The following is a 22,133-nucleotide window of genomic DNA, read 5'->3' on the forward strand; positions in this document are numbered from 1 at the left end:
ATTATGCATATTGTGTAGCTACATCTGCAGGGCCTTATCCTAATCATCAACACCCACCCACCCACTCACTACTTGCACTTTGTCCCTTTATTCAAAGCGATCAGAATTGTATTTAGGTCCTTTGTTGCAAAGATGGAGTGAACAACATTGCTATCCCCCATTCATCTTCTTAGTTAATTAGATGATACTGTCCACAACATTCCATGCATAAAAGGGAGAGACGTCTTGGAAAGAAATAACAATGATGAGAACTGAACATAACATATCATACCTGTTTCTATGATAATATCGACAGGATGTGTAGGCCTTGTCTATTTAACAATTTTCACATAATAGAAAAAAAAGGTGAAAAAACATTTGTGATGAAATAACTTTTGTCTGTAAAAAATCGATGCACCAATAGACACGTCGCTGCCATTTATAAGCTTCCTGTGAGTTTATACGCTAGCCGTGCAACAATTTGTCACCCCCGCCTTGTGTTTTCAATGCCTTTTGTGGCCCTATCAATAAACCATCCAATGTCACATGCTGGGTCCTGTTATTAACGTCTGTCTCTATTGTAATCTCGCAAAGAAATCATTGATAGCTGTCCTCCATATTTCTTTACAATCCCACCACAGACGTATCTTTCCCGGGAGGTAGGGGGGAGAGAGGTAGAGAGAGAGAGCGAGAGAGAGAGAGAGAGAGAGAGGGGGGGACAGAGAGAGGGAAAGATAGAGAGAGAGGGGGGAGATACTCCCCTCCCCACTCTAAATCTTACCGTCCCACCTGAGATAAGAGCAGAATTTAGTTATTGAGCAGGCAGTTTAAGATATAAGCTTTCGCTAAAGGGACACTCAAAAGAGTCACAATGAGACGAGATTGAATGGTGTTTCATTACTTGTGGGCGATTCCCGTGTTTCCTCTCTGCGTGTCTACAGCAGTGCTTCTCCTGCGAGATCAGGAGCTTGCTATAGTGGAGAATGCAATTTGTTTGTATACGATGCAACATGTCTGTTACGGGTACTTCATCACACGAATCATAGAGGTAAACAACGTGAATAGTGGTAAATACATTGTGTTTGTGGACTCTATTATTTCACTGTTCTAATGTCATACCATGACTGATGACTACCTAAAGAGTGTCCCCAATATGTACATTGAATTACAGAAGATCTCTCAATAACAATCCATCTCTTATTCTTAGCTTTGGTTGGGTAACTACTGAGTGCACAAAACATTAGCAACAGCTGTTCTTTCCATGACATAGGTGACATAGGACCAGGTGAATCCAGGTGAAAGCTATGGTCCCTTATTAATGTCACCTGTTAAATCCACTTCAATCAGTGCAGATGAAGGGGAGGAGACAGGTTAAAGAAGGATTTTTAAGCCATGAGACAATTGAGACATGGATTGTGAGGGCGCAGGTAGCCTAGTAGTTAGAGCGTTGGGCCAGTAACCGGAAGGTTGCTGGATTGAATCCCCTAGCTGACAAGGTAAAAATCTGTTGTTCTGCCCCTGAGAAAGGCAGTTAACCCACTGTTCCCCGGGCGCCGTGGATGTTGATTAAGGTAGCCCCCCACACATCTCTGACTCAGAGGGGTTGGATTATATGCAGAAGACACATTTCAGTTGAAGGCATTCAGTTGTACAACTGACTAGGTATCCCCCTTTCCCCTTTCCCTGTATGTGTGCCATTCAGAGGATGAATGGGCAAGACAAAAGATTTCAGTGCCTTTGAACTTGGTATGGTAGTAGGTGCCAGGAGCAACGGTTGCTAGGTCTTTCACGCTCAAGCGTTTCCCGTGTGCATCAAGAATGGTCCACCACCCAAAGGATGTCCAGCCAACTTGACACACCTTGGAGAGTTCATGCCCCAACAAATTTAGGCTGTTCTGAGGTAGAATACATGAGGCATCTTCCCTCATTCAGAATGCTACCATCATTTTCCTGACAGAACAGGCATGGACAACCACTCCCTCTGGGTATCGTACACCATTAGTCCACCTACAACAACAGCACCTCCACAAGGCACAACGTAATGACAAAGAAGAAAGGGATAGTATTTACAGTGTAAGGAGCTGACAGCAGGTTTTATTGGTTTTGAGGGGAAATGGCCCTGGTTCTACTTATTGCAATGGGCATGGACATGGGAGAAGTGCTTTGCTTTGTACAACTCCATCCCCAATCACACCCAGCGTGAGATAATAGCGACCATAATACACTGTGTTGCTGCTAATGGAAACAAGGGGAGTTTAAGAGCACAGAGAAAGAGAGACAAAGGCAGGAGGGAGAGAAACAATTATGATGTGCTTGATTCACCCTTGTCAAGAAAAAAACACGGCTCGTTTGAGAATTAAAATAAGGATGAGATGGGGGAGAGCAAGGAGATCCCGGGGGTGAGAAACAGCACAGCATGGTGGGTAATGGCTTCCGCCATTTTGTGCCTCTGTTAAACATTGAGGTAGTGAGGAGAAGTGTAATCACATGAATGTCTTCTGTGCTAACGGGAGATGTTGTCGTGAGTCATCCCTCTCATGATGTCACAACAAATACACACACACACACAGACACCAAGGGTCTACTTAGATGCAAAGGAAGTCGTGTTGCAATGCTACATGTGACAACCTGTGAGTGTTGGGTCTTAAAGACATTAGCTCACAGTCAAACAGAGTTCACTGTGGTCCTAATATAATATTTGTGACTGTTCATGCAACAGCATGCCAAATAAATGTGTTCGCTTCTTGAGAAATTGTCACAATGTCTATATCGGTAGTTTCTTTGTTACTAATAAAGGCAAAGGACACGAGTTGAACTCATGGAAATTAATGCAGTCTTGTAAATGTGAATAGCAAAAGATTGCAAAGGAAAATGTGGAAAAGCACTTAGCTCGTACCTCTGTCTGTCAACCTGTTGTTATCCAACGATGCACACAATCTAAAGGATATCTAAGAGAGTAACTGCTCGAAATTCTAAAGTCAACCCAAAGATGTTTCAAGATATTCACCTACAGTGGGGCAAAAAAGTATTTAGTCAGCCACCAATTGTGCAAGTTCTCCCACTTAAAAAGATGAGAGAGGCCTGTAATTTTCATCATAGGTACACTTCAACTATGACAGACAAAATGAGAAAAAAAAATCCAGAAAATCACATTATAGGATTTTTAATGATTTTATTTGCAAATGATGGTGGAAAATAAGTATTTGGTCAATAACAAAAGTTTCTCAATACTTTGTTATATACCCTTTGTTGGCAATGACAGAGGTCAAACGTTTTCTGTAAGTCTTCACAAGGTTTTCACACACTGTTGCTGGTATTTTTGCCCATTCCTCCATGCAGATCTCCTCTAGAGTGTCAGGACCCGGTGCGAGAAACAGTCACTAATAATCGTCAGAACCCAGAAGATGAGGCAGACACAGCAGTACTAGAGATGGTGGTTTAATTAAATAACAAAATCTTCAGGCAAAGAAACTAAATCCACAATGTCCAAAAATAAAGCCAAGAGGCACAAAATGGAAATCCTCCAAAATACAAAAGAAACTTCACAAAGTGGGAAAAAACAGCAGGGAAAAAACAAACCTCAAAAGACTACTCAAAATATACACAAGAACTAAACCAGAGAACCTCTGGAAAATCCAAAAAAAGAAATATCTGTAAAGAACAAGGCTTGGGCTGAGGCTGGGTGCTAACTTACAAACACTGAGCAAGGAACTGAGGAACACACAGGGTTTAAATACTAACAAGGGAATGACCTACAGGTGCAAACAATAATTAGAGCAAGAAAAACAAAAGGTACAAAAAAGGTGCAATGGGGACATCTAGTGACCAAAACCCGAACAGTCTTGGCCAAAACCTGACAGAATCCCCCTCCTAGGAACGGCTCCTGACGTTCCTACCAGCCTTCTCAGGGTGGAGGGTCCTGAACTGACGAATGAGGTCAGGGTCCAGTATGTCCTTGGCAGGAACCCAGGAGCGCTCCTCGGGACCGTAGCCTTCCCAGTCCACCAGATACTGCCAGGACCGCTGCACCCGGCGGGAATCCAGTATCCGGTGGACGGTATAAGCCGACTGGCCACCGATGACACGGGGCGGAGGGGGAGGTCTGCCTGCCGGGATAAGGGGAGAAAAAACAACAGGTTTTAATAAAGAAATGTGAAATGTTGGATTGATCTTAAGGGATCTGGGTAAGTGCAGGCGAAAAGTAACGGGATTGACTCTCCTGGCAATCTTAAAGGGACCGATGAACCTCTGGGACAGCTTGCGAGACTCCACCCGTAGTGGTAAGTTCTTAGTTGAGAGCCATACTCTCTGGCCGGGGTACAGGGTAGGACCGGGACGGCGACGTCTGTTGGCTTGTCGTTGGTACTGCTTAGAGGAACGCAGAAGATTAAGACGTGCCTTCTTCCACGTAAGCCGACAGCGTCTGATGAACCTCGAGGCTGAAGGCACTCTGACTTCTGCCTCCTGGTCCGGGAACAATAGAGGCGCATCGCCAAACTGACACTCATGCGGGGATATACCAGTGGAGGAGGAGCACAAGGTGTTGTGCGCGTACTCGGCCCAAACAATGAAGGATGACCATGTGGACGGGTTGTTGGAAACCATGCATCTGAGGGTGGTTTCCAGCTCCTGATTCATCCTCTCAGTTTGGCCATTGGACTCCGGATGGTACCCTGAAGATAAACTGGCCGTGGCCCCTATGAGTTGGCAGAAGGCCTTCCAAAACCTTGAGGCGAACTGGGGACCTCTGTCGGAAACCATATCTTGCGGAATCCCAAAGACTCGGAACACATGGTTAATCACCAACTCAGCTGTTTCCTTGGCAGAAGGTAATTTGGTCAAGGGAACAAACCTGGCCGCCTTAGAAAACCTGTCGATGATGACTAGGATCGTAGTATTACCATGGGACGGAGGAAGGCCAGTAATAAAGTCCAACGAGATATGGGACCAGGGTCGGTGGGGAATAGATAGAGGGTGAAGGAGTCCTTGAGGGCGGAGGTGAGAAGATTTGCCCTGGCAGCACACGGAACCTTGACGAAAGTGGCAACGTCTTCTTTTATGGTGGGCCACCAGAACTTACGCTGGATGAACTCCAAGGTGCGACCTACGCCCGGGTGACAGGTGAGGCGAGAGGAGTGCCCCCACAGAAGGACTTGGGACCTTGCTGCCTTGGGAACAAACAACCGATTAGCAGGACCTCCTCCAGGGCCCGGTTCGATGGCTTGAGCTTGTTTCACGGTATCCTCCACTTGCCACGAGATCGGAGCCACGATCTTAGCGGCCGGAAGGACAGTCATGTCAGTATCTTCTCGAATGGCAGGAGAGTAGATTCGTGACAAGGCGTCCGGTTTGAGATTCTTCGACCCGGGTCTATAGGTGAGGATAAACTGAAATCGGCTGAAGAAAAGAGACCATCGAGCTTGTCTGGAGTTCAACCGCTTCGCCTGCTGGATATACTCCAGATTTTTGTGGTCCGTAAGCACTTGAAACGGTTGAGAAGCCCCCTCGAGCCAGTGTCTCCATTCCTTCAATGCCATCTTAACCGCTAGGAGTTCACGATCCCCCACATCGTAATTCCTCTCGGCCGGGGTAAGCCGGTGAGAGAAGAAGGCGCAAGGATGAAGCTTCTTGTCTTCACCCTTCTGAGACAGGACAGCTCCAACCCCAACCTCTGATGCGTCTACCTCCACCACAAAAGGTTCATCCGCCGTTGGTAGTGTCAGGATGGGAGCAGAGAGGATGCGCTGCTTGAGTCCTTGGAAGGCCGTCTCAGCTTCTCTTCCCCAAAGAAACCTTGTGTTGCCACCCTTGGTTACAGCTGAGAGAGGGGCTGCCACCGAGCTGAAGTTCTTGATGAACTTGCGGTAAAAGTTGGTGAAGCCCAGGAAACGCTGAACTTCCTTAACGGACTTGGGGGTGGGCCAATCCGCTACCGCCCCTACCTTCTTGGGGTCCATCTGGACTCGACCGGGTTCCACTATAAATCCCAGGAATTGTACTCGAGAGGAATGGAATTCACACTTTTCCGGCTTAACGTACAAATGGCTGTCTAGGAGGCGTTTGAGCACTTGTCTGACATGCTTAGTGTGTTCTTGAAGGGAGCTCGAAAAGATGAGGATGTCATCCAAGTAAACAAACACGAAGATGTTAAGCATATCCCTAAGCACATCGTTTATGAGCGCTTGGAACACAGCCGGAGCGTTGGTCAGGCCGAAGGGCATCACCGAGTATTCGTAGTGACCAGTAGGCGTGTTGAAAGCGGTCTTCCACTCGTCCCCGGGTTTGATCCGCACAAGATGGTATGCGTTCCGCAGGTCAAGCTTAGTGAAGACAACTGCTTCCTGGAGCAGCTCAAAGGCTGTGGCCATAAGGGGTAGCGGGTAGCGGTTACGGACGGTTATGGCATTGAGTCCCCGGTAGTCAATGCAAGGTCGTAATCCACCGTCTTTCTTGGCCACAAAGAAAAACCCTGCTCCCGCCGGCGAGGTAGATGGACGCATGAGGCCTGCTGCCAGAGCGTCCTTGATGTAGGTATCCATAGCAGCTCGTTCGGGTGGAGAAAGGGAAAAGATCCGACCCCTGGGAGGGCAGGTCCCCGGAAACAGGTCGATGGTGCAATCGTAAGGTCTATGGGGTGGTAGTTTGGTGGCCCTCTGTTTGCTAAATACCAGTTTGAGGTCATGGTATCACTCGGGAACTCGGGACAGGTCGATGGATTCTAGAGACTCGGAAGGGGAACTCGGGGAACTCGGGAAGATACAAGTGGCTTGGCACGTAGGACCCCACTGCTTGATAGTGCCCACAGACCAGTCGATGTGAGGGTTATGGCTGTGAAGCCAGGGATAACCAAGGACGAGAGGGAACTCGGAACAGGAGATCAGATGAAAGTTCATCACTTCCTGGTGTTGGGAAACTGAAAGTCGCAAGGGGGTAGTGGCACGAGTAACAAGTCCAGATCCCAAAGGGCTTCTATCCAACGTAGTAACCCTTATGGGGTCACTCAGAGGTTCAGAAGGAACGCCATTCTCTTTCGCCCAGACCCCATCCATGAAGTTACCTGCGGCTCCAGAGTCTACCAAGGCTTGAAGAGAAAACTCGTGGTCGTCCCAGGAAAGGGTAACTGGAATGAGCAGGCGGGAGTTGGATGGATGGGAGGAGGTTATGTTTCCCGTTACAGTCCTCCCAGGCCTGCACGGGAGAGTGCGTTTCCCTGGAGCCCGGGACACGTGGAGCGGAAATGGCCCGGTTTGCCGCAATATAGACAGCATCGCTCCCTCATCCGGCGGTCTCTCTCAGCCTGGGAGATGCGTCCAACCTGCATGGGTTCTGGTGGAGCCAGCGAGGATAAAGGTGGAGACTCGGAGCTGGAACCGATAGGAGCTAGGGTGAGCGGTCTACGGTTGAGTCTCTCTCTCTCAGACGCTGGTCTATGCGTGAAGCCAACTTGATAAGGGACTCGAGGTTGTCCGGTGGTTCCCGAGTGGCCAGTTCATCTTGGATGGTGTCAGAAAGATCCTTCAAAAAACACACTGTGAGCGCCTCGTCGTTCCAGCCACTTGCTGCTGCCACAGTGCGGAACTGGATGGCATAGTCCGTCACGCTGCGCCGACCTTGGCGGAGAGTCAGGAGCTGTTTGGCTGAGTCAGGGCCGTTGGTAGGACCTTGAAACACTCGCTTGAATTCTTCAGCAAAGGTAGAGTAGCTGGCACAGCAGGGACTTTGGGCATCCCACACAGCAGTAGCCCAGGCTAGGGCTTTTTCCGACAACAGGGTGATGATATATGCTATCTTGGACCGGTCGGTGGGAAACGACGATGGTTGCAGCTCAAAGGAGAGAGAACATTGGGTGAAAAACCCCTTACAAACACTCGGATCCCCTGAGAACCGTTGGGGAGGCGGTAGACGAGGTTCAGCCAGGGGGTTAACTGCCAGGGGCACTTGAATCTGATGAACTGGAGCAGAAGCGGTTGCCGGGGAAAGTCGATCCGAAATCTGCTTTATGGAAGTCAGCATCTCTGACAGAAGTTGAGAATGTCTAGCCATTAAGGCCTCTTGCTGAACCAGAGCAGCTTCGTGGCGTTGGACAGTCCCCTCGTGGTGGGACAGCATGGAAAAAAGATCCTGGGTACTGGCTGCCTCTGGGTTCATTATAATGGCTCAGTGTTTCTGTCAGGACCCGGTGCGAGAAACAGTCACTAATAATCGTCAGAACCCAGAAGATGAGGCAGACACAGCAGTACTAGAGATGGTGGTTTAATTAAAGAACAAAATCTTCAGGCAAAGAAACTAAATCCACAATGTCCAAAAATAAAGCCAAGAGGCACAAAATGGAAATCCTCCAAAATACAAAAGAAACTTCACAAAGTGGTAAAAAACAGCAGGGAAAAAACAAACCTCAAAAGACTACTCAAAATATACACAAGAACTAAACCAGAGAACCTCTGGAAAATCCAATAAAATAAATATCTGTAAAGAACAAGGCTTGGGCTGAGGCTGGGTGCTAACTTACAAACACTGAGCAAGGAACTGAGGAACACAGAGGGTTTAAATACTAACAAGGGAATGACCTACAGGTGCAAACAATAATTAGAGCAAGAAAAACAAAAGGTACAAAAAAGGTGCAATGGGGACATCTAGTGACCAAAACCAGAACAGTCTTGGCCAAAACCTGACATAGAGCAGTGATGTTTTGGGGCTGTTGCTGGGCAACACGGACTTTCAACTCCCTCCAAAGATTTTCTATGGGGTTGAGATCTGGAGACTGGCTAGGCCACTCCAGGACCTTGAGATGCTTCTTACGAAGCCACTCCTTCGTTGCCCGGGCGGTGTGTTTGGGATCATTGTCATGCCCTTGCTGATGGAAGGAGGTTTTCACTCAAAATCTCACGATACATGGCCCCATTCATTCTTTCCTTTACACAGATCAGTCGTCCTGGTCCCTTTGCAGAAAAACAGCCCCAAAGCATGATGTTTCCACCCCCATGCTTCACAGTAGGTATGGTGTTCTTTGGATGCAACTCAGCATTCTTTGTCCTCCAAACACGACGAGTTGAGTTTTTACCAAAAAGTTATATTTTGGTTTCATCTGACCATATGACATTCTCCCAATCTTCTTCTGGATCATCCAAATGCTCTCTAGCAAACTTCAGACGGGCCTGGACATGTACTGGCTTAAGCAGGGGGACACGTCTGGCACTGCAGGATTTGAGTCCCTGGCGGCGTAGTGTGTTACTGATGGTAGGCTTTGTTACTTTGGTCCCAGCTCTCTGCAGGTCATTCACTAGGTCCCCCCGTGTGGTTCTGGGATTTTTGCTCACCGTTCTTGTGATCATTTTGACCCCACAGGGTGAGATCTTGCGTGGAGCCCCAGATCGAGGGAGATTATCAGTGGTCTTGTATGTCTTCCATTTCCTAATAATTGCTCCCACAGTTGATTTCTTCAAACCAAGCTGCTTACCTATTGCAGATTCATTCTTCCCAGCCTGGTGCAGGTCTACAATTTTGTTTCTGGTGTCCTTTGACAGCTCTTTGGTCTTGGCCATAGTGGAGTTTGGAGTGTGACTGTTTGAGGTTGTGGACAGGTGTCTTTTATACTGATAACAAGTTCAAACAGGTGCCATTAATACAGGTAACGAGTGGAGGACAGAGGAGCCTCTTAAAACTTCTTCAGGCTGCAAGCCCGACATCGGGATCAATATGACAACAGCCACTGCAAGTGCAGGGCGCGAAATTCAAAATCTATTTTTGTAAAATATTTAACTTTCACACATTAACAAGTCCAATACAGCATTTGAAAGATAAACATCTTGTCAATCCAGCCAACATGTCCGATTTTTTAAATGTTTTACAGAGAAAACACCACATATATTTATGTTAGCTCACCACCAAATAAAAAAGAGGACAGACATTTTTCACAGCACAAGTAGGATGCAAGTAGCATGCACAAGCCAACCTAACTAACCTAAAACCAACCTAAATAACCTAGAAAAAACTACCTCAGATGACAGTCCTATAACATGTTACACAATAAATCTATGTTTTGTTAAAAAAAAATGCATATTTTAGCTATAAATCAGTTTTACATTACTGCTACCATCATAGCTACAGTAAGAAATCGCACGGGAGTAGCCAGAGAAAATACAGACACCAACGTCAACTACCTTATTACACATCAGAAAACATTTCAGAGAAATATATGGTGGATAGCTAATGAAAGAGAAAGATCTTGTGAATACAGACAATATTTCAGATTCTTTAAATGTTTTACAGCGAAAACACCACATATATTCATGTTAGCTCACCACCAAATACAAAAAGAGAGACAGATATTTTTCACAGCACCGGTAGCATGCAGCTAGCATGCAGCTAGCATGCAAAGCCAACCTAACTAACCTAGAACTAACCTAAATAACCTAGAAAAAACTCCCTCAGATGACAGTCCTATAACATGTTACACAATAAATCTATGTTTTGTTCGAAAAAGTTGAATATTTTAGCTATAAATCAGTTTTACATTACTGCTACCATCTTAGCCACCATCATAGCTACAGTCAGATATCGCACGGCAGTAGCCAGAGAAAACAGACACCAACGTCAACTTCTAATTTCACATCAGAAAAGATTTCAGAGAAATATATGGTGGATAGCTAATGAAAGAGAAAGATCTTGTGAATACAGACAATATTTCCGATTTCTGAAGTGTTTTACAGCGAAAACACAATATATCGTTATATTAGCTTACTACAATAGCTAACACACAGCAGCATTGATTCTAGTCAAACGCTAGCGATAGCACAGTTCGACAGATATATGAAAAAGCATCCCAAATTGGGTCCTTATCTTTGTTGATTTTCCATCAGAATGTTCTCCAAAGGGTCCTTTGTTCAGAACCGTGTTCATTTGGACCTAGAACGAACGATGTCCCTGTTGAATTAGCATGACACACTGGCCATGCCGTGCTAACCTCTCCGTCTTGACAAAATTCTTGCGTCGCATCACGTCTAAAGTCCAGAATAAATTTCAATAATATAATTAAAGTATATTGAAAAAACATACTTTAGGATGATTTTGTGACATGTATCAAAGAAAATCGAAGCTGGAGGTCATATTCACCTATAACGAGTGTTTTCCAGGAGCGCAGTCCAGTTCCTACTTCGCGCCCAGAAAAAAATATAAAGTGCGCACTTATCACTCAAAGAGGTTCCTTTCAGTCCCTGACAGAGATAATCAAGTCCTTTTTTCTCTCACTTCCGCATGACAACCAGGGGAAGATGTGTGACGTGTTTGTACAGTCCTAAGTGCCAAGGCCTTTTATAGAGAGTATCTTGAAGAGAGACATAGCTTCTTGGAAATGTCACTTTTTCCAGAAAATGGGCTGTAAAAAGAGTTATGTTTCACTTAGAGAAATAATTAAACCTGTTTTAGAAACTAGAAGGTGTTTTATATCCAAAGGTAATAAATAATATGCATATTGTACGAGCAAGAATTGAGTACGAGGCCGTTTGAAATGGGCACCTTTTTTCTGGCTACTCAATAATTTCCCTTGCAGCCATAACAGGTTAAAGAAGAAGTTACAGGTCTGTGAGAGCCAGAAATCTTGCTTGTTTGTAGGTGACCAAATACTTATTTTCCACCATCATTTGCAAATAAATTCATCAAAAATCCTACAATGTGATTTTCTGGATTTTTTTTCTCATTTTGTCTGTCATAGTTGAAGTGTACTACCTATGATGAAAATTACAGGCCTCTCTCATCTTTTTAAGTGGGAGAACTTGCACAATTGGTGGCTGACTAAATACTTTTTTGCCCCACTGTATCTGGTATTTCAGTCTTAAAAATTAACAAAAGAAGTGGAGCTGAATTTTTTTTTTATGATTCAGCTCCAAGTCCATTCTTCTTCCTTGAATCCATGCTTGAACTTCCTCTGACATAGCTCTCAATGGAGAACAGACTGCTAGGCTAACAAACCTCAATTTCTGCAGTTCCTGTACCTCTTAACAAAACAGTTAAGTTTCACCTTGTTTCACATTGCTGCGAGGACTTTGAGAGCTTGACACAAAACCGCCGAGCACAATGAACAGCACGACTCAACAGTCCACGTAGAAAAGTACCAGACATCTACAAAAATAACCTTGGTTGGTCAAATAATGGGCGTCTCATGGTTAGACTTGTATATCCTCCTGCATATTGCACTGTGACATAAAAGCATAAGAGACCTGTGCAGAAGAAAAGAGAGTGTAGAGTTGCCAATACGCTCACTCAACTAATGTAGTGCTATCCATATTGTTCATTCTATTTCCATGGCTGTTTACTTGGTATGTGGGACTCCCCCTTGGGCCATATGCAAGGTGAGCCAGTTCCATAAACAATGTGCAAGTGCCTCTTTCCCAAACAATGAGACACTTACAGTTGACATCTATGCTTGATGTATGCCAAGCAATTCAGCTGTTCCTTCAAACGGAAAGTTCTGCAGCTGTGGATGTGTTTGCTAACATTGTGCATCGGTCTATAAAACTGCAGCATATGCAAGTATCTGCTACAGCATTTCACTGGACAGAAGCAAAATGTCAGCTTGAACTTACTTGTGTGCATTAAGAACATTGTAAACTTCTGAAGATGGTGCTAAAACAGAATCCAATAGGAAGACAATAACACCAGGGAATATGTTGTTGAGTAGGGCTGTAATGCCTTTAGAATGAAGGCTGTGGTGATTAGAACAAGATCAGCTCACAGAAAATGTTTCAGCGCTGAGCCTGTGGACAGTTTCTCAGTAGGGCAAGACACGGGAGCTGTCCAGGGTCCTGAAAGCAGCTGTCCAGGCTAGAAAGCAGCTCTCCGCTGGGTTCAAAACATCAGACAGAGCCGACAGCTTAACCCGGAGATCAGTAATGTTCAGACAGCTTTCCCCCACTGCTGTACCTTCTTCTGCCAAGGAGAAACCACCTATTGACATAAGTGCAATACACGCCTTTCAGATCTGAATATCTTTCACAAGTTTTCTAATGTAGCCTGCTCATAAACTGAAGTGATCCACATGCTAAAATAATGCTGTGTTTTTCTTTACTTGCAAACTGTAACATGTAGAACAGTTCGTCAAAAAGAGATTGACAGTATCTTGTGAATGTCATTGTCAAATAAGCAAAGACCATAGAGTGAGCCTGTCAAGGTGAGGATATGACATCACGCCGTCATTAGCTCGGTTTCCATCCAATTGGCAACAGATTTTCATTAGAATATTCTAAAATCTGTGCATTTTTCTTTTAAACAGACTTATTTTGGATAAAAGGCTGTGTGTGCTGATGCAGTGGACATAAAAATAACTTTACAGAATAAAACATTTTCATTGCATTTTCAACTCACCGAGTGTACAAAACACTAGGAACATCTTCCTAATATTGAGTTGCAGTTCTTGACACAAACCAGTGCACCTGGCACCTACTACCATACCCCGTTCAAATGTACTTAAATATTGTGTCTTGCCCATTCACCCTCAGTGGCAAACATACACAATCCATGTCTCAATTGTCCCAAGGCTTAAAAATCATTTTTTAACCCGTCTCCTCCCCTTCATCTACACTGATTGAAGTGGATTTAACAAGTGACATCAATAAGGGATCATTGTTTTCACCTGGACTTACCTGGTCAGTCTATGTCATGGAAAGAACAATGTTTTGTATGCTCAGTGTATAGCAAATGTTCCCACTCTGGTCTTGGTACGTGTGGTACAGTATAGCCAACAGCTGGCAGATACAGTGCTAACTACATGTTGAAATTATTATGGACGAAAAAGGAAGATTATTTTTATTTGTCAAACAGCAGCCAAGCATCGATCATCATGTCACTGGAATAAGAACATGGAAATTTATTGGAAAGGAACATCATCACCGTGCACTTTCACCATCCAGCAAAGTTAATCATAACTTTTTAAATCTGTAGCCTAATAAACTGCATGTTTTCCCGAGTTGGAGGATCACACAGCATACACTATCAGCGTGTGACTCCACGTTTACTTCGATATGAGGGTTATTATATCAATGTTTTCACATAAAGGTGTTTCCACCGTCCATTATTCATTTTACCGACACATATCCCACCATGCCAAACGAGCAAATTCTCTGTCGACTAGGCTTGGGAGGTACACCGTATATACCGTACACCAAGGTATATGGAAAAAGCCACGGGATGGTTTTTCCATACTGTCAATACCGTTAAAACGATTTATTTTACCTTTTCAATACATTTTAATATTTGTGTCTACTTTTTAAGTAAAAACAAAAAAAGCAGATTGCGTTCTTCATTTCACCTGTCACGTTATTTTATATTATGAAGCTTTCCATAGTTCCCCAGAACAGTTGAGCCAGTCATGTGTTTGTTTGTAAATAGCACAACGGTAGAAAGCAGGAGCAGGTGAGTCCAGCTGTGTATATACAGAGGTTGTGTTTTATATTGAAACACCAGTCTCAAAGTCAACAGTGAAGAGGCAACTCTGGGATGCTGGCCTTCTAGGCAGAGTTCCTCTGTCCAGTGTCTGTGTTCTTTTGCCCATCTTAATCTTTTATTTTTATTGGCCAGTCTGAGATATGGCTTTTTCTTTGCAACTCTGCCTAGAAGGCCAGCATCTCGAAGTCGCCTCTTCACTGTTGACGTTGAGACTGGTGTTTTGCAGGTACTATTCAATGAAGCTGCCAGTTTAGGATTTGTGAGGCATCTGTTTCTCAAACTAGACACTCTAATGTACTTGTCCTCTTGCTCAATTGTGCACCGGGGCCTCCCACTCCTATTTCTATTCTGGTTAGAGCCAGTTTGCACTGTTCTGTGAAGGGAGTAGTAGTACACAGCGTAGTACGAGATCTTCAGTTGCTTGGCAATTTCTCGCATGGAATAGTCTTAATTTCTCAGAACAAGAATAGGCTGATGAGTTTCAGAAGAAAGTTCTTTGTTTATGGCCATTTTGAGCCTGTAATCGAACCCACAAATGCTGATGCTCCAGAGAGTCAACTAGTCTAAAGAAGGCCAGTTGTATTGCTTCTTTAAGCAGAACAACAGTTTTCAGCTGTACTAACATAATTGCAAAAAGGGTTTTCTAATGACCAATAAGCCTTTTAAAATGATAAACTTGGATTAGCTAACACAACGTGCCATTGTAACACAGGAGTGATGGTTGCTGATAATGGGCCTTTGTACGCCTATGTACATATTTCATAACAAATCTGCCATTTCCAGCTACAATAGTCATATACAACATTAACAAATGTCTACACTGTTTTTCTGATCAGTTAGAACGGTAGTGTATATATAACTTTACGAGCTGTTTTTGCAATTTGCTTACATTCGCTTTGTGCTCATTAGCAACCTCCATGGAAATTCAATATTTCTTGTGCTAATTTTGTTAGCATTCTGGTAATGGGCTTTTTAGAGTTTTTTGGGGACGCCCCCTTGTGTACTAAGCTGGTAAAACTCTAAATCCCGGGATGAGCAAAGGACTGTATGACAATATCTGGATACCACCCAACCTTACGGTCGACATTTATAAAATTGTACCGGCATGTCCTGTTTCCATCAGCCCGGTCGTGACTTTTTTCATGCGTCAGGTGCATCTGCATGAAATGGTTGTAAGGAAACCTGGTTAATGTAAAGAAACATGTGGATGGTCTCAAGTCCCAGTAGTAACCATCATACTATGTGTCTCTTTAGGCAAGACTTTGTGATAGGATTTAAATATCCTGTGAATGCCCCCAGAAGGCATGCCGTTCCATACTGTTTCATCGTTTTAACTCCCACTCTGAAATCATATATGTACAGTATTTAATTTCACTCAGTATAAACAAAAAGATGTTCAGTTCTGTCAGTCCTTCACCACTAAAGGCATATCATAATGCATGTAGCCTAATATGCTAAATTGATTTCCCCCTGCTTCAATATACATATCTACCGTTCCTATTTACTGTGTTTTGCCTCCTGTGTTTCAAGTTTGGATTCTGTGTGTCAAATTAATCTGAAAGCCACTGACTTCTATTTTCAGTTGCACTGTTTATGCCAGAGGCAACATTATATATAAAAAAAGGAAAATCTCAAGAGGGATTTAACGTAAAAAGAAGACGGGAAAAAAAACACACTCCTAAATAGATTTATAAGCATTGATGTAATAGGCTCAGAAGCAAATCCTTGAATAGATCACTATGCCAGTGTTTTTAAAATGCCATATTCAACCACTGAAAAAGCCCTGGGACATCGGAAGTGCATTTCATGAGACCACACAGATAATCAGTGCCACTGAATGTACAAAAAGAGGTCATCTCAATTCTCTGTGGTAGGAAATAGACTTGGCATGGGGGTGTCATTTTGGACCACTGGTTCCCCATTCTCCATTCTCCACAGTGTTATGAGCACTGGTTCTCTGCAACCCGGTAGTAGTAATCATTTTTATAGCCCTTACTTAATTAAAACGTCAGAGCAATATGCGGCCGAGTTCACCAAATTAAAAATAAATTAAGATGGCAGATGTGGCCTTAATGGCTTAATCCAGCCTTTATATTGGTTCCAATAAAGCATAGCCACAGTCCAAAATTGTTCAATACTTGCTATCTTCAACAGAATCTGTCATAGCAACACTTTAGCTCCGTATTTGAACAAAAACACAGACAACAACTTTAACACATGCACATAATGACATGGCAGACACTGTCTGTTTCCTTCTCTTCCTTCCAATTGAAATGTACCCCTTAGTAGGAATGTAGTACAACTAAATTAGGGGGACCCAATTTCAAGCGGGACCACTCCACTGATAAGCTGTAAGAGTGATCTGAGAGAGCACTCAGGGTTCTACTGCTACATTATGACAATATTAGACTTAAAACGGATGGAAGTGGAGAGAATAGAAATCAGATGGGCAGAAAGAGAGAGAAGAAAATAAGTCTAATTGTGTTATGCCTCACGGCGATGAAGGGTTTCAGAGAACAACATTTTCTTGGGCGGAAAACTCCAGAGAACTCAGAACCCTGTTTGGAATTCTGTTGTGTCAGGCACATGCAACACAGGGTTAGCATTTGAAACTGAGCATTTAAGCATGTTGGCTTGACGCGTTTGACACCTCCGTGTAATCATATGTCATGTACTGTATGCCCTTTGGGAGGAAAATGGCCTCAAAGGAGTGGTAAAGAGGATAAGGTCAAAGATCAAATGAAGTAAACTCAGTTTTCTAAAGAAGCTGGTGGTGAACCATGTACTGTATCTATTCCAGTTCTAACTAGTCAGTCAGTCCAAGTTAACCGGAACCATTAACATTACTTTAATGGTCAATTGCACAAAAGGTTCAATCGAAATTTGACTTCTACTTCTAACACAGCCCCTCTGAAAGACACACATACATACTGTACACACACATACGTATATATACATTGTTTTTTAGGATTTGATACCAGCAACCCTCCGGTTGCCAGCTCACTTCCCGGGATTCTAACTGGCAACCCTCTGGTTGCTGCCTCACCTCTCTTAGCCTCTAGGCTACCTGCTGCCCATAACCATATTACATATTATTATGTAATGCCCCACATATAATCAGTTTTGTTGACAATGAAATTCTCTGACCCATCAAAAAAATAACACGTGTTGGAAAATGTACACTAAATATGAGTAAATTTTTTAATTTTCTTTTAAAGAAAAGCATTATTTCCTTACTTGGCAAGGCCTCTGATAGTAGATGTCCATACAATGTGACTGAAGAGTAGTTGAGCAGTCCTTAAAAATCCCCAGTGCCAACGGAATTCACAGGTCACTTATTCCAAGATTCCGATGTCTGCAATGAATAAAAGAGAACAAATTTTAGCAGAGATACAGTGGGAGTTTTCCAGTGATAGCACAAGTCTGAGCAGTAACAAGCCCAACCAACCAAGATAAACATCCTTGAAGACTGTCAGCCCAAGGAAGACAGAGGAAGGCCTATAAGTCGAAGAAGGAAAAGACCTCTGACATATGCACAGTATCTTCCTTAAACGCTTGAGCAGCTTGATTATTTTTCTGCCAAAAACGGCAGCCGAGGGACGCTTCATTAAATCCTAATTTCTTGACCGACCAACTGGCCAAGGAAAGGGTTCAATGAAAGAAGATCCTGATTTAACTCCTAACTGTATGTTTTGGCTACTAATGTAAATGTCATAGGAGGGGAAAGGATGCATTCATTAACATACATGATTATTCATATCAATCCATTTTATTTTAGTCGACTCAGGATGCTATAGCTCTTCCTAATGAAGGGGAGGAGACTCAGTTCACTTGAATCAATGGTGGAGTTCCTCTAACATGGCTAAACTCCGCCCACCCAGGGCACCGGGCCATGTTAAAGGAATTCCATCATTCAGTGAGAAATACTTAATAAGACAGTTACAGTATGATGGCACCAACTTACATTGTGAGCACAACTACCATGCATTACATTCATATGAAATTCACAGTAATTTTAGAGTAATGAAAATCAATGATGTTGCTTTTATCAGTCCTAGGTGTAGATAAACCTGATAACAGATAAGAAATGTGATAAGTAATCAAATGAATTGAACACCTTGTCAGTGAGTGAGATGGGTTTGTTCCCAGAGGACAAGTACTGATACTGTATGTTAATATGATTGAGGAAAATCACACTTCCTACTATCAAGTCATCTAGGTATTCACTTAATAACACTCTCAACAATGGAGAAACTGCATAAAGGTGGAGGAATTCAGATATGATGTCATTGTTTCAGCACAACCCACATAGTTTTTACACTACGGCACGCAACATGGTTCAATGTGCTAACTAATCGGCACAATCTACTTTTGAGTAATGGAGAGCAAAGTTTGCTGCTAATGTTTGCTAACCTAACTATGCTATCGCTAGTCCCATAAAACATTATGTTTTCTCATGTGAAGAACAAATGTTTATGCATAGTCTAGATAACATTTTCTATTGGCCAAGTACACTTAATGTTTTTCAAGTATTTTGCCAACTATTTTTCATAATTGTTCTGCATCTGTATATTTAAGCTATAAGACATGAGGGGTCATGGTATATGGCCAATATACCACAGGTAAGTGCTGTTCGTATGTATGACGCAACACGGAGTGCCTGGATACAGCCCTTACCTGTGGTATATTGGCCATATACCACAAACCCCAGAGATGACCTATTGCTATTATAAACTGGTTACCAACGTAAGTAAAGCTGCAAAAATAAATGTTTTGTCATACCCGTGGTATATGGTCTGATTTACCACGGCTGTCAGACAATCAGCATTCAAGGCTCAAACCACACAGTTTATAATTCGTAAATATAACTCTGGATCCAGTCTTCTCCTTCACCTGTGCTGTAAGCCACCTGATCTACTGTCTTAACTAGAGCTGCTCAACACCACCTAAATAACTTGCTAGGTCTTCTCTCAACAGTGTCTTTGTCATATTTAGTTCTGGTACTGATTTGCACACATCGATCTGTATACTGGTATTAAAGATACAGAAATGAAGTCTCTCCTTGTGCAGGCTGAAAGTGGATGGCTGTTGGTCATCCAGGAAATCCACAGTAAGTGTCCAATGTGGCAATCTATGATAGCAGTGTAGGAACTCAACTTCGTGGTGGCTTTAGAGCGGAAAGCCTTTCCTTGTAATCTCCGAATTGGTCAGCAGAACAAATCTCCAAAATGGACACGTTAAAGTTCTGGTAGAACTTTTTAAACTGAGCTTGACGAAGCAGAAAGGCATTTGACTGGGACATAAGCCGACAATATCCTGTCGCAAATGATTAGACAAAAGAGGCAAAGGCCTGTCTGCACAACACAATTATACAGTTCCCGTTATTTCAGAGCATGAGTGTGAAGTGTTTTCCCCCCGTTGTTTTCAGCATGTCAAAATATGAGCCTTTTTATAGCTTAGTTCACCTGAGCACCGACAATGTACTCGAAAAACAAACAAACAAATCTTATTTTATTTCAAATGAAAACTGAGACTTCCCATCCAACAAGTACAGTCAGTGGGCGTTGACAAACCAACAAATGTTCAATGCCTTATAAATGCTTGTGAACGTTGCCGTTTTCTGACGGCAGCCCACCCACAGATTGGAATAATCCGCCGTTGAAGGATTTGGAAGACTGGAGTCGTGGAGGGATTATGAAGCGGCAAATGAGTGCAGCTTAATTGGAGCAAAGACTTAATGAGAGTGCCTTGAGGACTGTAATCAGTGGCAGAGGAATGGCCCAGGTAGGGAGAGAGCACGGTCAAAGAGATCAGGCTTTCCAAATGATAATAGCAGGGTTTTTCCATTCCATGCCTGAGCCTGACGGTGAGGTTGTTAAGAAAACTGAAGAAGGGTGTCTCTGGTGTCCCTCATCACTTGCTTTATTTTGAGGCTAAAGAAAGGGGTAATTTCAGGAGAGGTGCTTCAGTTGAACGGAGCATAAGTGGCAACAACATAATCCCGAATCATGTAAAACAGATGTGTGTCTATTTTGTCAATGGGGACCAGATTAATAAAGGATAGCTAGAATACATACGAATCTGTTCCAGGTAGGTAGGAATGCTGACCCTCTGAAAATGCTCTACAAGTTAAACTACCTTAGATTTCTTTGTAGATGTATGCTATTGGATTACGTTTTCTTCAAGCGTTAGATCTTGTAGGGCATTCAGATGGACTTTAAATTACTTTTGGTTTGGCATTTTGCTTCGGCTGTTTGTCTTCCTGGCAATACTTTAGTGTGAACACTTAGCTAACTATGTCATTTAGATCAACACCAGGTGGTTAAATGTGATCATTATGTGATCATCACACACACACACACACACACACACACACACACACACACACACACACACACACACACACACACACACACACACACACACACACACACACACACACACACACACACACACACACACACACACACACACTTTAGGTGTTGTTTTGTAGACAAAATATCACAGAGTCTACACAGACAGTCATTACTCATTGTTTACTCTTTTTCATAGTCAGATTTCAATGCCTACGTTGAGGAATCATCCGTTGACCAACCAGCATTTTCTGTCAGATGAATGCCTGAAAATCCTGTATTAGTCTATCTGCATGCCATTGAGAATCTATAATTTCCCATCTGGATTCTTATTTGTTTACCAACTAGTTGGTTTTAGTATGTGTCCTGATTGAGTTAGTAGCATTTTATTGAGCAGTTTCACCTTCGTGCAGTCTCAACTCACGTCTCTGCACAATAACCATAAAACTCCACTTGTGTCTGTTCCCATATCTCTACATCAACACTTAACCTGGTAGGATTTACCGTGTTACTTTGCATTCTGCTTCAATAATAATTTCACAATTGAATTGTGTTGCTGTCAAGGCCTGGTGTCGTATCTCAGTTTGTCCCAGACAAGGCTTGCACACATTGCACCGAATGTGGATCTAGCGTTCATCTGCCGATCGTTCAGCACACTTTCTTTTAGGGACCACCTGCTGTACACAACATTTGTCACGCGATGCTACATGTAAAATCGGTGCGCACTCAAGTTGAGGTGCTATTGTACTCTCGGCCAGCAAACATTATAGGTATGTCTGAGCCCTAAGAGAAACGTATGCCTCTTAATCCTTGCAGTCCACTGCAATCCCCACTCAAGCCCCTCTGGCTTGGTCACCATTGTGATTCCATTATGTGGCGACAGACTGAAGCAAGTCTGAGCTTGTGCATTCAATTCAACTTGATGACACATATATGCCGAAGGAGGTTTTAGGCTCAGCTGCATTGATCCACAGCTGAATTCGATTACACGCACACTGAGGACCATTAACAGCAACAATTTCTTATTCTGTTTCAATGTGATGTCCAATTACATTGCATTAGCCAGAAGTTAGCCGTCTAGATTAGCACTGACCATAAACATTTGATAGTTACGATACTTGGACCAGAGTTAACCAGGACATACAATTACTTGTGTGTACAACCAGCTGGGGCAAACTGCCATTGTACCACATGCAATTAATTGCTGCCTCCAAACTAGAGCAACAATAATGGATTTTGACATCAGCAGATATTCTACATCACATTTTTATCAATCTAAATATCTCTCTCATCGTTGATTTCAATGGGGTGAATGGGGCCACTAATGTCAATGACAAAATATTTATATAGTTCTACAGGGAA

At 43.2% G+C, this 22,133-nt stretch overlaps 1 protein-coding gene and 1 long non-coding RNA gene across 3 annotated transcripts in view; both read right to left on the reverse strand.

Annotated features, from left to right (window-relative positions):
* LOC139574437 (leucine-rich repeat and immunoglobulin-like domain-containing nogo receptor-interacting protein 2) overlaps positions 1-22,133 on the reverse strand; it is a 327,793-nt gene that overhangs the window by 181,391 nt on the left and 124,269 nt on the right. For both annotated transcript variants that reach the window (XM_071398999.1, XM_071399000.1), the window contains exon 3: positions 17,656-17,773. The gene's annotated coding sequence lies outside the window, so the exon portion shown is untranslated. The remainder of the gene's footprint in view (positions 1-17,655; positions 17,774-22,133) is intronic.
* LOC139574436 (uncharacterized) lies at positions 10,828-11,189 on the reverse strand. The gene is made up of 2 exons (XR_011674773.1): positions 11,092-11,189; positions 10,828-10,979 (listed from the first exon to the last, which is right to left on the reverse strand). It is a non-coding gene; the product is annotated as an uncharacterized lncRNA (long non-coding RNA).

This window comes from Salvelinus alpinus, chromosome 4, assembly GCF_045679555.1.
Source record: "Salvelinus alpinus chromosome 4, SLU_Salpinus.1, whole genome shotgun sequence".
In the NCBI taxonomy this organism is placed as follows: Eukaryota; Metazoa; Chordata; class Actinopteri; order Salmoniformes; family Salmonidae; genus Salvelinus; species Salvelinus alpinus.